Genomic DNA, 15,325 nt, shown 5'->3' with positions numbered 1-15,325 from the left:
TAAAATGCCAAGAATGAATTCATGTGTTAAATCACCAAATCCACATATTAGGGCTAGAGGTAGGTTTAAAGCCCAAAGAAGTCAATTTACAAGAAAGAAGGAGGACTATGGAGGGGGGAAGAGAAGGAGAAGTAGGGAGGGGGAGGAGGAGAAGGGAAGGGGAAGGAGAAGGAGGACAGTAGGACAGAGGAGGGAGGAAGAAGGGGGAGGGGAAAGAGGAGGGGAAAGGGAGGGAGAAGAAATTCTACTTGTTTTGGCAGTGAAAATATTCTCTCTAACTGATCCAAATTAGTTGCCTTTACTTGCAACTAAAGAGTTTAATGGATACATCACCCAGGAAAACCGTGGGTTGGCCCTGCTGATGTTATTAGGTCTTCACTAGGTGGAGACAAGCCTCCGTCCTATAGGAAGAACATTCCTTGAGCTTCTAGACCTGCCCAGACCTTTCCTTTCACTTCCTCAGTGAAGAACTGTCTATGTTCTACCAAGCTAGCACCCAGTCACACAGAACCCACACTCAGGCCAAGCCTAATTGTACAGTCACCATTAAAATCAATGACACTTTCTTAAACCTTTTAGGAAATGTCTCTCATTTTCATGTGGCCAAGGCACTATGAGAAAAGGAGGGCTTCCAGGCACATTGGCAAGCATACACCCCACCCCACATCCTCTCTCACAAGGATCCAATCTGAAAATAGAATCCATCCTCATTTAATACTTAATACTTCCTCTTTTTAAAAAATAATTTTTATTTATTTATTTGACAGAGAGAGAGAGCACAAGCAGGGGAGCACCAGGCAGAGGGAGAAGGAGAAGCAGGCTCCCCACCAAGCAAGGAACCCAATGTGGGGCTCGATCCCAGCACCCTGGGATCATGACCCAAGCCAAAGGCAGATGCCCAACTGACTGAGACACCCAGGTGCCCCAATACTTACTACTTCCAATATTTGTTGAGAACCTACATGTACCCAAAGTCATGCAAGGCAATGAGGACACAGAGGGAGCAAGGCAGTCTCGGGATCTGGCCCATGGAGGTCTTTTTTCCAGCCCTCCCCTCCCCTCCCTTAATGCTTCAGAGCACAAGCCTCACTGCTCAGACCCTTGTCTTCCTCCCCTCCTCATCTCCAGTCCTCCCACAGCTCTTTCAAGTTGTGGGGGCATCCCCTGAGGCTCATGCTTTCTGCTTTCCAGGTGACAGCAAGCTTATCAAATAACCCAGTGCTTGCTGGCATCTGTTGGGCCTTACAATTCATACTTCACACTCTTCTCATCACAAATGTTTGTGTTTTAACACATCTTTGCGGTTGCAGTATCCAAATTAGAGGAGAGACCTCCTGGAGGCCATTTCAAGGAAGGTGTTCTTTCAAGTGTCCTGTTCAAGAAGATTCCACTTTCCTGGGAGAGCCTGGAGAGGTGAGGGTCCTTTCCAGGCCCCACTTGCTTTCTAGATGGCTTTTCCCAACTGCTCTAGTCTCTGGTCATATCCTGGCCCCAACATTCAGGAGTTAGGCAACCATGGATGTGGTTCACCCATGAGGCAGATAAACACCAACATCAACCATGGCTCACCAGGATGACGTAATGCTTTTGAAAGGTGTTCTGGAGGTATTCACTGCTGCCATTGCTCACGGCAGTCTTCCCACCTCCCCCAATTTGCCTGAGCACCCACGGCAAGGGAGAAGGGAGAGCCCACCGCTCTTTGGGGTGGAGGGCTGAGAAATGCTAATGGAAGACTTCTGTATCATGTGCTCCCCCAGCTAGTAGGAAAGGGGAATGCCCTCCTGAAAATGCCTTAAAAACACACCTCTAAAGTAAGTCTTGAGCTCACCCTGCCCTCTCCTGAACCTGGAGTACTGTCAGCTGACTGTCTTCTGGGCTGGGCTGGGCTGGGCTGGCTCCAGGAGGCAAAGGGCTCCTTCAGACTCCCAGTTCCAGAGGCTTCCCATGGTAAAGTGAGTGGGAATGCTGCCTACCTTTTCCTGAAGTATTGTAGGAGGGGTCGATGGCACAACAGCCGGGTGTCTATACCCCAGACGACTACGGGGTGGTGGGGAAACAAGCCAGTGAACGAGGGGCTCTAACCACCCCCCATGCTGGTCCATGTCTCTTGCCTCCTCTGTCTTGAACACGGAAGGCTATGTCGGATCCTGAACCCATTCATCCATTCCTTCGTGGTTGTCTGGTCTGTATCAGGCACTCTGCCTGGAGAGAGTCACAGTAACTCCAGGACCCCATGGTGTCTGCCAAGTCCAATGAAAAAGGGAAATGGGATTCCTAAAAAGGAAGATTTATACTAGTTCACAGAATGGGAGAAGGTAGGTCTTCAGAATCCGTGTGAGAAAAGGAGTAAAAACAGAAGCAAAGACAGAGCCACACTCACTGCACTTCCTCTTATCTCTAAGAATTGGGCCTATTACGCAAAAAGGGCTGACTGCTTTTACCTCCCTGGTCTTGAGACATCAGGGGTGCTGGTGACGGAGTGACTCCAGTGGATGGGGCGCTGAACAGACTGGAGAACGTTCTACAGAAAATTCCAAGTCTGCTGAGGAAACCAGAACCATGAGGTAGAGCCCACTATGGGCTCAGAAGCAAAGACCTTGACCTAGAGTTTCCCAGGTCCACAAGCACCTGGAGGGGAAGGAGTCCGGTCACTCCAGGGTGGACGCCTCCTTTCCTTCTGAGTGGGAAAAGATGGGCCCAGGAGGAGGGCTGGCCTGGGCTTAAACCATCTATATCACCTTGGTGAATTTGCCTGATTTTTCTAAGCATCAGAATCTCCTCCTCCTCTTCCTCCTTTCCGCCCTCCCCTTTCTCCTAAAATGTAAGGTGCTGGCAGTAACTGGCAGTTCACTTCCTGCTTTCCTCTGAGCTCCAGTGCCCCTTGAGGTGAAGCCTTCCTACAGTTTCTAACCATCTTCTGCCTTGATATCACCGTTCTTTGCGTAATCTCCAATACAATTTTCTGATCCGCTCTTGGCTCCTTGGGGCGGGAATCGTGACTTGCCCTGCAAGTACCCCACGAACCAGTGTCTGGCAAACACAGGTGATTGGAAAACACCCGCCTTCCGCAAGGATTCCGAGGCGTACAGAGCAGCTCCGAAGGCTGCGGAGACGCAGAGGACCCCGCCCAGGCTGCGAGGGCCAAAGGGGACGCGGGCTGTAAGCACGAAGAGGCGGGAGGCCGGGCCATGTCCCGGGCCGGCTCCGGGAAGCCTCGGGCATCTCCGCTCCCGCCTGCGTCCAGCCAGGCGAGCCAGAGCCTCTGGAAAGCCGGCAGCTCCCCACCCCGCGGCGTGCGGAGTCCCCGGGGGCCGCGGCGGGGACGGGGCGCTCGGCTCAGCCGGCTGTCCCGGGACGCAGCGCGAGGACGCTTCGTTAACCTCCTGGCTCGCTCTGATACCGAGGCTGCATAAAGGGAGGGATCCCATGCAAATGAGGGCCGGTGTCGCGGAAGGCTAAAGACTTTTAATTAAAGGAAGGCACCTGGAGACCCAGCCTGTGGGAGGAGGGAACTAAATAGAGCAAGTCGGCCGCCGCGGAGCAGGGAGGGAGTCGGCCTACGGGGGCTCGCCCTAGTCCGGGCCCCCGCCCACCTCCCCGCGCCGAGGAGGGCGCCTGGAGAAGAGGGGCCTTTCTGTCCTTTGGAATAGCTCTGACATTGCGCCGCTGGCCCAGCGCCCTGGGACCAACTCTCAGACCCCAGAATCAAAATTGTCTCGAGGAAATAAATGGCCCCAAAGGACCAGGCAAGTGGGAAATAGAGTTGTACTCCCAGAACTGCCAGCCTCGGGACCTCTCTGCTGCGTAGCCGGAAATTCCAGGTAGCCCTGAGGCCAAGGATAACATCTGGGGAAGCCTTTCAGAGCCCGTGCTATTTTATTATCATCATCACCCCTAAAAGCTTCAAAGCGCTTAGCAAGCCTTGTGTCATGTGCTTTACTTCTCTCATCTCAGTTAATCTTCAACAACCCTCAAAACACAGGTGTTCTAATTAGCCCCATCTCACAGGGGAGGTAATTGAGGCCAAGTCACTTGTTAAGGCGCTCCACTGATTGGTAAAGCAGAGACTCCAAGCCTATCCAACTCCAAAATTCAAGGTCTCGGGACCCTTTTCTTTTGGAATAAGAGCTCCCAGAATAGCGGACATGGCATATGGGCAGCACCTTGGACAGCGTCTACCACCTTCTTGGTGCTTGCAAAGTAGGTGCTCAATAATTGTAATGCTCCTTCCAGGCTAAAGATTTCCTATATTAAGACCATGCACGTGCTCCCAGACCTAGTTCTTTTTCTTCCTCTGGTTTTATAAATGCTGGTGACAAACCGATTCTGATTCATATGATTCATCTTATGTGAGGAAAGTCTGACCCTAGGTTATCTGATCAACCCTGAGAAATGACAACACAGCTAGGGTAATAACTTGAGGATAACCATGACCAGTTTGATGATTACCACTTGCTGTTAAATGAATCGTAAAACTAAAAGTAAGATTTATATGGGAAGGCAAAGAAAACTTGAATAGTCAAAATAATTTTGTATAAAGAAAAAAGTTGTAGGATTCCCATTACTTGATTTTAAGAATTACTATGAAGCTACAGTAATGAAGACAGTATAGTATTGGTAGATGGAGAGATACATAGATTAGTGTGTCTTGAGAAATAAAAAATGGAGTCATACAAGTATGTCCAGCGGATTTTTGACAAAAGGGCAAAAGTAGTTCAGTGGGGCAAAAGGGAGTCTATTCTTCAAATGATGTGGGAGAATGGACATGCATATGCCAAAAAAATTACCTCTAATAATTGTAATGCTCCTCCTCCCTTGCCCAGACCTTCCTTCATATTTGGGGGGGGGGCGGTGAGGAAAGGGGAGTGTTCCTCTGGAGAGATAAAATTTGGAATGCAAAAATCACCTGCTGGGCCTCAAGAGCAAGGGTTATGGCCAAGGGACCCTCAGGCGCCTGGACCCCAGCCCATAGAACAATATCTTCCCACAAAGTAACATGGCAAAGGGTGAGTCCTGTTTATTGTCTTTCCCTCTTTCTTCATAGAAAGGTGTGCTGATAACTGGAGCAAAGCAGAACTGGGACCTCTGAACCCATAGGGAGTACCTCGGACCCACGGTCGTCCTGGTTTACCTCAAGCTCCCTGACTCCAATTCACCTCTTATCCCTTCTCAGACTTTTGGCTAAGATCAAATGCAAATTCACCTCTGTTTTACTCTCTACACACTGGGTGCTCAAGAATCTTGCAGTGTAGTAAGGAAATTCCTTATTCTCCTGTCTGTTAAAAATCAAGGTTTTTGTGTCAACCCAGCTGAAAGCTACCACATCGTGTCATCTCCATTAGGGTCACCTGTAAGGAAAAAAGTAAATGGCCCACGCTTGGTGGACTCTCCTATAGTTACTGAATGGCCTGTGGAGTAACACCTACCTGTAAGCTTCGACTGAGTGCGCAGAAGGTGCTAAGCCTTGTCCAGCTCCTCACTACTCCAGTGACAGTAACAAACACATTCTTGTGGTACAGGCCAAAATTTTACAGACCTCATTTTGCTTAAGATCATCTACAATCATATATGACAAGCATTATCATCCCCATTTTATAAGTGAGGAACTTAAGTCTAAGGGAGGTTAAGTATCTTGCCTAAGACCATGCAGCTTAAAAGCAGAGAAACTGGGATGTACTCTCTGACAGCTTGGTCTGGCTCTCCAGAAACTTTCCCCACCATATTTTTTAGTCTGGCAGTTTCACCCACAGTTCAATAGCCCCAAATCCTTGTCTTGTGGAGTGCTCAGGTTCTGCGAAAGAAGATCTCCTTCTAAGAGAGGACTTCATGGGACTCCCTGGACCCGGTCATGACAGGAGGAAAACCTTTGGGGATTTCTAAAATATCAAAGTAGTGATCAACAGTTTTCACCACCCAAAGCAAATGTTGGAAGACAATGGTTAAAGTCAAAGTGTCGCCAAGAGTCAAACAGTAGTGATGTTGCCAGTGTCTGCAATTCTTCGTGGGGTCTAAAACCCAAATGGGCTTACTGCATGCTTGTCACTTAAATACTTCTTCCTGGCTCTCGGACCAGACCAGAGCAAACGGGTCTCCCAGAAGAGACCCTCCTTCCCTTAGACCTTTGAGACAACACCCTCCCCAGTTTGGAGCCCCTGTAAATCAGGGCCCCAGAAAGGCCTGGCAGGGATGGAATGGGGTGTGTCTTGGCAAGGGGACCTGCATGTTTAGCACAATGACCTGATTGTGTGGCTTGTTCCAACTCAGCAGCGCTCTGGTCACATGTCCCGTGGGCAGCAGGTGCTGTGACCTTTGCCCAGAGATTTGGAGCCCTTGGTGTCAGGGCTGAATGCCAAAGAGTAGGAGGTTGGTCTGGCTGTCTGCCCCCGCCCCCGCCCTTGGAACCTAGGGGAGGCAGCTCCCTATATACCTCTCATTGACCATGGCCAGGACCTGAGCCCAACTTCCACCTAGATTTTCCTCCAAGCATCCTCAGATGCCTGGAACAAAGAAGGATTTGGGCAGGCAGGCTTCTCAGGTAAAAAGTGAAGGGCTATGGAGTTTCTGCTTCTAGCAACAGCTGCCAGGAACCAATGAGGGGCATTCACAGCTGAGACTTTGGCCCAGTGTTTGTCTTGTTAACTGCTGTGTGTCCAGTGCCTAGCACCACTCGGTTACAATAAAGTCATTGTTATCCTTACTGTTACCATTCATTTCATCAAACCCTCATGCAAGCCCAAATGTTTACTGAGCTCCTCCTATGCACCAAAGCACTCTTCTAGGCATGGAGAACACAAAAGTGAGTGAGACTGACGAGCACTCCCTGCCCTCATGCCACTTATCTGTTACTGATGGGGAGAGGGGGAAGGTGACGAACAAATAAATACATGATCAATATAATATGTCAGTGGCAGAGAGAAATAAAGCAGAGGAACAGGGATAAAGAGTGAGGGAGAAGGTTGCAATAAGGGGGACTGGAGAGGGGTTCCATGAGAAGGTGGTTGGGGCCAGGACTTGGAGGTGAAGCAAGCATCAGACTCAGCGAGTGAGAACAAGCCTAACATGTCTGAGGAAGGTCAAGAGGCCAGTGCAGCTGGAGCAGAATAAAAGAGGAGAAGCAAGGAGACGTATGAGGAAAGTGATGGGGTGGCGTGCACTGATGGAGGAGGACTTGGGAGCTTTGTCATTTTCTCTGAGTGATCAAAGGAGCCTCTGAGTATGCATTGGAGCATATTAGAATCTCACGCCAGCATATATGCATAATATAGTATATAGACACATATACTATTATTATATATAGTGACAAATTATAAATATATTTGATATATATTACATGTAGTATTCTCCATTATTATATAGCCGATATACATAATAATACATAGTAATAGACATACGAACGGACAAACATATTAAATGAAATCATGGATATGACAGCATTTATTCACTATAGTGTATCAGGCTACAGTATTATTACTACCTAAGGGTTTTCAAGATGCTTGAACACACAGTGGCTCCCAAGAGCCAACCCAATGAGATTAAAAGCACTTTGTATTGAAAACAAGAGAACTTGGGTGTAGGGACAGTGAGTGTTTTTCGCTCAGGGCACAACTCTAGGAAATGCTTCCCTACGCTATTACTTGGGAACTGGTACATGTTCCAGCTTCTACATTCTTCTTTACGGAGATGGAGACGTGAAGGCCCAAGAAGCTGCGTGACCTTCCCGAGGTCCTGCTGCTTCAGTCCAAAGCCTGGCACCCACACCTTGTATACCTTTCCACCCCCTCCTTCATCCCATATCATTCAGCCACAGGGGGGCTACTGGTATCCAAGTCCAGATGAGGTTTGAAATCCAAAACCCTGGGCAACTTGAGGCACATGCCCCCTCCCTATCTCATCTGTCAGCCAGTCTATAACAGTCTGAGTCCTGGACCCACATCTCCATCCTCTCTTGTCTGATCTGTCATCAGACAGAGATTTCCCTTGGCCATTAGGAGGTTTTGAGGTGAGAAGAGCTAGATCTGCCTACAGCAGTTACAATTTTGGGAGACCCAAGATCGGAGCTCTCCAGAGGACGTAGGAAGATAAGCCAGGACTAGCACTTATATTCAGTCTGGTCTTTGTAGGGCTGCAGCCTGTCACCACCAGACCAAGGATGAAATTGAAAGTCAAGAGCTGACTATGACGTTATTTCCACCACACCATCTCCAGCATTGCTTCTCTCCAGTCTCAATGTTCCCATCGCCGCCCCGCAAGGGGAATCATGGGAACACAGTCTCTTCCACCCTGCCCCCTGTCTGCCTCCAACCCACTATGAGGAAGAATTTTCTAAAGTTGCAGTGAGAAAGAACTTTCTAAAACATTTAGAATATAATTTAGAATATATTTAATATTCTAAATATATATTAAATAGAATATATTTAATATTCTAAATATGCAATTTAAATACATTTAAATATATTTAGAACATTTAGAATATATTTAGAATAATCTAAATTCCTTAACATGCCTACAGGACATTAGTGAGCTAACCCTGCGCAAATTCTCAGTCACATCTCTCAGCCCATACCACACATGCACACACACACACTGTAATTGTATTTTATTTCCCACTATAGTGAGTTCTGTTCCCTAAATGTGCCTGGCACTCCCTGGCCTCTGGACCTTCATATTGTGGATTTCTTTCTGCCCATACAAGAATATTCGACCTCCATTTCCTCCCATTCCTCTATTTGCCTGGTTGATTGCACCTCTTTCTTCAAATGTCTGCTTAGAGGTCCCTTCTGAACAGCTAAGGCTCTGTGAGGTGCCCTGCTCTGTGCTCCCCACACCTCCCACTCCCCACTCCAGCCCCATCACGGCACCTAGCACACCTCCCTGCAAGAGCCTGCCTCTTTGTTCCGTAAAGATATGATTCTTGTTTGGGTCACTACTGTGTTCCCAGGTCCTAGCAGAGTGCCCAGCGCTTAGTAGAGGCTCAATAAACATCTGTGCAACTAAATTCATGGAAAGGAAGGGAAGGAGAGAGGGAAGGAAAGAGAAAGGCTCTCCTGGTGAGGTAACCCTCACATTACACTCATCATCATAACTGCTTCAAATTCATCATTTCTTAACAGTTTACAAACCACTTTCTCAGAACCTTACTGACAGGATGTGAATATGATATGCTTTTTTTTTTATTATTAAGTATGAGGAACCTGAGAATCAGAGTAAGTAAGTCACTTTCCCAAGATCACATAGCTCAGGGCAAGGCTGTTTCACAAACCCAGTCCTCTCTGATTCTGAGCTCACAACTCGTCAGGCTCTGGAATGGAGAGACTGAGTCTCAAGCATGAGGGGCCAGCTCCCTCTTAATTCCTGAAGGAAAGACCATAATAGTGAATTCAGTCACCCAGTCTGATCTGTGAAGGTGGCCTTGGGATCCCGGAGGTTGCAGTGAACCCTCTCTTCATTCCCTAATTAGTTCTGAGCAGTCAGGAATGTTCTCAGGGAGAAGAGCATTTCCCCGTCAGGACGCCCACCCTGACTTCTGTACACCTTCGTCCCTGCCTGGAGGATGACAATGACCCTGGATTAGGAAATCTCACAAATACCTCATTTCTTATTCTGCCTGACCTGCTTACCTTCCATCTTTAGAGGAATGTTCAAGAACAATGAAGAGAGAAGCCAAACCAGACTGCTAGGAAGCCAATTAGTCCTGCCTATTTTAAGGGTGCCCAGACTGTGCCCCCACGATTCCATTTCTCGTCTCCCATCTTGCCGGGAAAATATTCACACACATGCACAAAGAGTTTGTTGCAAACCAATTTTGATAAGAAAAAAGGTGGAAGGCAAAAATACATGGAGGGGCGCCTGGGTGGCTCAGTGGGTTAAGCCTCTGCCTTCAGCTCAGGTCATGGTCTCAGAGTCCTGGGATCGAGCCCCACATTGGGCTTCTGCTCAGCAGGGAGCCTGCTTCCCTTCCTCTCTCTCTCTGCCTGCCTCTCTGCCTACTTGTGATCTCTGTCTGTCAAATAAATAAATAATAAAATCTTTAAAAAAAAAATACATGGAAAGGGGGACAATTAGACTGCTGTCAATCCATATTGTGGACTATGATTGAGAAGTTCAAAGGTAGAGCTATGTACTGACATGTAGAAATGTTCCATACGTGGCTAAGTGAATAAAAGCAACTTGCAAAGCAAACTTCACAGACAGTCGGCTACTCTGTCTGCTGAAACACACGCTCCTAAAACAAAGGTCATAATTTCTACCATAACAGACATAAGGAACGAATAGCGAAGTTCTGGAAGGACAAACATCAAATAGATAACAGGGTTACCGCTGGCTAAGGACTGGAGGATGGGAGCCATTTGTCATTACTGTTTGAATTGTTTTTGATATATTATGCATGGAAGGGAGGAAGGAAGGAGGGAAGGAAGGAAGGAAGGAAGGAAACTAGCTAAGACTCTAGCTTTTCAAGAAAGTGGCAGTTAGGTCAGACGTCACCCACCATGAAGCTCAGCCTGGAGAGGCAGAGCTCTGGAAGCCATATGCCAGCCCTCCCAGGAATGGTGTCTTCTTCTATTCCAGACTCCACTCTCTGGATCCCCAGGAACACTTTCTGGGAGGAGAGTTCTCAGGCTGAAGAACTTGGCAGGCTCCTCAGGCAATGGAGCAGGTTCTGATCCATGAGTGTGGTCCTGGACACTCAGAAGATAGGGGCCAGGATGCTGGGTGAGTGCACATCTGCAGATGGCCGGGAAAAGAAAAGAGCTCATCTATGCCACAGGAGGACCAGCTGTCCTAGGACCCAGAATGTTCCATCCTCCTTCTCTGCACTCCCCTCCTTCGATGACCACCTTTGGTGTTGAGTATCGTGTCTTCTGGTGTTGAGTATCGTGGCAATGATACCATTCTCAGAAACAGTGGGCCTCTATCATCTTCACTGTGGCCAACATTCACAGAGCACCCACTGTGCTCCAAGCACTTTATCTGACTTAATCACTGCAATATAATAAAAGAGATGGACCATTAATAGTTCCCCTTCTCAGATTCGGAAACTTGGGCTCAGAGAAATTTGATTGGGTGACTGGCACCCATCACACAGCCCCTACGGGAGTGTGCCAGGGTTCAGCTTCGGCTGCCAGACTCCCAGCCCTGCCGCCATGACTCCTACACCATCTGTACTGTGGAGGGCAGCATCAGGATCCACGTGGGAAAAGATCCCTTCCCGGACTCTGGGCTCTCTGTGTTGGAGTGAGCCCCAGGGGAAGTTATTCTATTTGAAAGACTGAAGTGTCTCCCAGCAGACAAGATTGACGTCCATAACTGACAGGGAATGGGGAGGAAATAAACAGAAATCAGAAAGACCACAGCACATAATATGTGAGGTTCAAAGGAGAAGAGCTTAAGACAAATAAAAGGAAATGCTACCTTATATGAAGATGATACGCCTAAAAAAGAAAAAAAAAGAAGTTTAAAACAGTTTTGAAACTTGCATAGGTTTAAGGTCTGCGGATCTAAAGTAAAACATTGAGACTGCCATTGTTAACACTTATTTAGAGAACGCATTGTTAACATTTGCTAAGGGAATAGAATGTAAATGTTCTCACCAAAAAAGATAGGGAGAGAGAGAGAGAGAGAGAGAGAGAGAGAGGAACATGAGGGGTGATGGATGTGTTCATTAACTAGATAGTAGGGACCCTTGCACAATATATACATACATTCACCATGATGTTCACCTGAAATGTCCTACGATTTTATTTGTGAATTATACCTCAAGAAAGCTGGGAAAAAAAAAAAGAAAAATGTATAGGTGGATGATTCCCTCGTTCTTGCCACAAATGAGTTCTTTGTCTGTGTTTTGCCAAATGTGTGAGAATTCCTTGAGGGAGAGGTGGAATGCATTGTGACCCCAACCTTTGCTTTGTTTTTTATTCTCCCATTTACCTGGCCTCTCTGAGGGCCAAGGAAGCCTCTGTCTCATCACTGGGGGTCAAGCCCATCGGCCACAGGGGGCCCCTGAAACTGACAAACGAAACTCTTTTTCCAGTTTGTTTTCTTTTTTTTTTTTTAAGATTTTATTTATTTATTTGACAGACAGAGATCACAAGTAGGCAGAGAGGCAGGCAGAGAGAGAGAGAGGAGGAAGCAGGATCCCCGCTAAGCAGAGAGCCCCATGTGGGGCTCGATCCCAGGACCTTGGGATCATGACCTGAGCCGAAGGCAGAGGCTTTAACCCACTGAGCCACCCAGGTGCCCCTCCAGTTTGTTTTCAAGTTTGGTCCAACAGCCTTCTGGAAGCTGCATAGCTGTCCACGCCCTTGAAACATCCCATGGGGTGGCGGAGAGAATGCGGGCTCAGGTTTTCAATTCCGATGAGCCTCGGTTCAGATCCTGACTCTGCTGCTCAACAATGGGGTGACCCAGAGCGACCTGTATGCCCCAGCTGCCTCAAAACTCAGCTTCGCTGGGTGTGTGTAAGGCACTTAATAGCCCCTAGCATTTAATGATACCTTGTAAATAATAGTAGTGGTGGTTGTTATTAGAAAGAAATCCTATGCTTCACATCCCTTCAAGGTGAGAGTGTGTCTATCCTTTTATGGGGACCACAGAACAAGGATGGACATATTGCTGGGACACTGGAGGAGAGATACAAAAATCAGGGTCCAAAGTGGTAAACCCTCAGAGCTCCTCCTCCAAAAGCAAGAAATCCAGGGGCTTACAGCAGAATGCAAGTAGTCTTGAGTCCAGCCAAAGCCCAAAGTGTGGCAAAGCGCCCAGGATTGCTCTGTTCAGAATACAGCAGCCTTCCAGGGGCCAGGCAGTGAAAGCTAGGGGCAAAAGGCATCTGAGATCTCCAGAACTTTCTCTATCCCTCAACCTCCCCCAACCCTGACCCTTCTTCCCACCCAGCAAGGTCCCTTGGTCTTTTCATCAGGGCCCCGGGCACTGCCAAGGGGTAGGGGAGGCTATACCCTGGTATGTGGTTTGTATGAACAGCAGGAACCTTTGGCAGTCCAAGGCCACAGAGAACAAAGCCAGCCTGGAGCCTGACGAAGAGCCCTGGGTCTGGGTTTTTTCCTTGGCGCCTCCCCAAAAGCAGCTGTCAGGAAGGCAGCCCACTCCAGTGCCCTGGCATTGGCCTGAGAAGATTCTTGGGCCCTGACTCCTGCTGCTTAGGGCTGGACCAGGAGCCTGGCCAAGGGGAGGGCATTCCTGCTGAGTGAGCTGCTCTCCTCTCTTGTGGCAGGAAAGTTTTCTGGCCATGAGGGTCTGACCTCACTCTGGCCACTCGTTGGGTTCCAGAACTTTCCTTCCCGAGTGGAGGGTGGGTAGGTGCTGGGGAGTGGGAGGAAGTAGGTTGGGGTGAGCAGAATTTCCAACACTTAAGGCAGGACCTCGATCACTAGTGTTTATTTGGTCACTGAGTCATCCACCTACCAGCTGGGTAACCTTGCATATTCTACTTACCTTCTCTGGGGCTCAGTATTCTCATCTGTAAAATGGGTTGCAAAAGGACCTTGCTAATTATTTGTAGCTTTGAAAAAAAAAAAAACTATTAAAACTAGAAAAAAGTAGAAGTGTTATCCCTGTATATCTCATTCCTGTCCTTTCCTTCTGTCACCTTCCACTCTGCTTCCCCAGTGATGTTCTTTCCTACACAGAGGTCCTCCAGATACCCCGGGTGCAGTCACCAAAAGGCTGCAAGTAGGCAAAGAACTTGAAAGACACATGCCCAGGACATATCTCCAACCCAAAACCAACCAAACACGCCGTTGGTGGCTTTTTCCAAACTGCCTTGCACACACGGGCCTTTCCTCTCACCTGCCAGGACCTGTATTTCTGTTTCTGTGTTTGGACAGCCTGAGGGGGAGGGGTGGAACAGAGGCTCATTAATGATTGATTCTCTGGCAGGGCCACCAGGAGGCCTCTGGGCAGGCTGTCAGCCATTTCCTGAGGTGGGGGGACAGGGTAGATATCCCACAGGGCTGGAGCCTCACGGGGCAAGCCTGGGAGAGGGAAAGGCAGAGCACAACCTGCAGGTGCCCTCAACACTTCTGCCCTCTGTGAAGGGGAATTCGGCGAGTCTGAAGGCTCTGCCCTAGTGCTGGCCCTCCCCTTCTGCCATTGGCTTTGCTCCCCTTTTGGTGGGTCAAACCATGCACTGTTCCCCTCACAGACACCTCCGCCTCCACAGCAGCCCACTCCACACACACAGCACACGGACTCACTGGCCCTTTCCTGTCCCACGGCTCACCTGTCCATTATCCCGTGGTTCACAGGGCTGTTAGAAAAACTCATGTTGCAAACTTTGGGAAGGGGATTAAAGGAATGGGCTTCTCCAGCAAAATTTCAGAGGAGTTATAATTCTACCCTTCTTGAAAGTATTGGCCGGCCTCTGTTGTCTAACAATAATTAACTTCTGTGCAGAGCTGTGGTTTCCAAAGGGCTTCCACATTCGTAATTCTCTTCATCCCTGCAGCAAATGTATGAGGCCGGTCTCACCCTCTGCACTCCCCACCTGCACCCACATCCCACTGAATAAGCAAGTGAGGCTCAGAGAAAGGAGATGGTCCTGTTTCCCATAGCCAGGGCGGAAATGCCCACCTTCTACCTCTTAGCAGAGGGCTGCTGGTTTCTTCCCAGGGAATGGGTTTCAGTCCCAGAATTGTTTCCCATGCAGGCAAAGGGGGCATTGGCAGGTAAGCAAGGAGCGTTTGGGGGGCAGGGATCTTCCCCCAAGGCTGGCCTCTGGGTGGTCTGCACAGAGGAACTTCCAAGGCTTCATGTCAAAATGGGAGAGAAGGGTCCCAGATTCCCTCCCTGTCCTGTCATTAAGAAGTAAGGCCCCTGGTCCATGCTGGAGTCCAAGGGGCCAAGGAGCCTGAGCCACAAGGTGATAGGATTCCACCTGTGCACTTAAACAGCCACCTCAGTAGCCCGTGTAAACTCTGAGCTGCTTATAGAAACCCCAAACCACCGTCCTTCCTAATGCTGTCAGCTATGAGGGCCAACTCCTCCTGGTATGCCTAGGGCAGCTTGGTTTTAGCACCGAAAATCCCACATCTAGGGCATGCTTTCTGTCTCATCTTAGGCAAACCCAACCACCGGCTCTGCCGATGTCGGCTGAATCCTGGGGGAAAAAAAGATCATGTTTTGAAGGCTCAGCGGGTCAACTTAGAATAAAAAAAAAAAAAAAAAATTCACAGAATACTCCTGGGACTTAGGCAACTATACCTGACATGTATTTCAGACTCTGAATGTTAAACCTGAAAGAACATTCATTTCCACAAAGAAACACTCAGATCTGTGGCCAGATCTGTCCAATTTTTAAAGGCAAGCCAGA

At 48.5% G+C, this 15,325-nt stretch overlaps 1 pseudogene; it reads left to right on the top strand.

Annotated features, from left to right (window-relative positions):
* Positions 1 to 4,215: 4,215 nt before the first annotated feature.
* On the top strand, positions 4,216 to 4,321 carry LOC116858972 (annotated as a pseudogene).
* The last annotated feature ends 11,004 nt before the right edge of the window (positions 4,322 to 15,325 follow it).

The sequence above is a fragment of the Lontra canadensis genome, unplaced genomic scaffold (assembly GCF_010015895.1).
Source record: "Lontra canadensis isolate GAN:19392208 unplaced genomic scaffold, GSC_riverotter_1.0 scaffold144, whole genome shotgun sequence".
Classification (NCBI taxonomy): domain Eukaryota; kingdom Metazoa; phylum Chordata; class Mammalia; order Carnivora; family Mustelidae; genus Lontra; species Lontra canadensis.
This window is presented reverse-complemented; position numbering and strand designations above follow the sequence as displayed.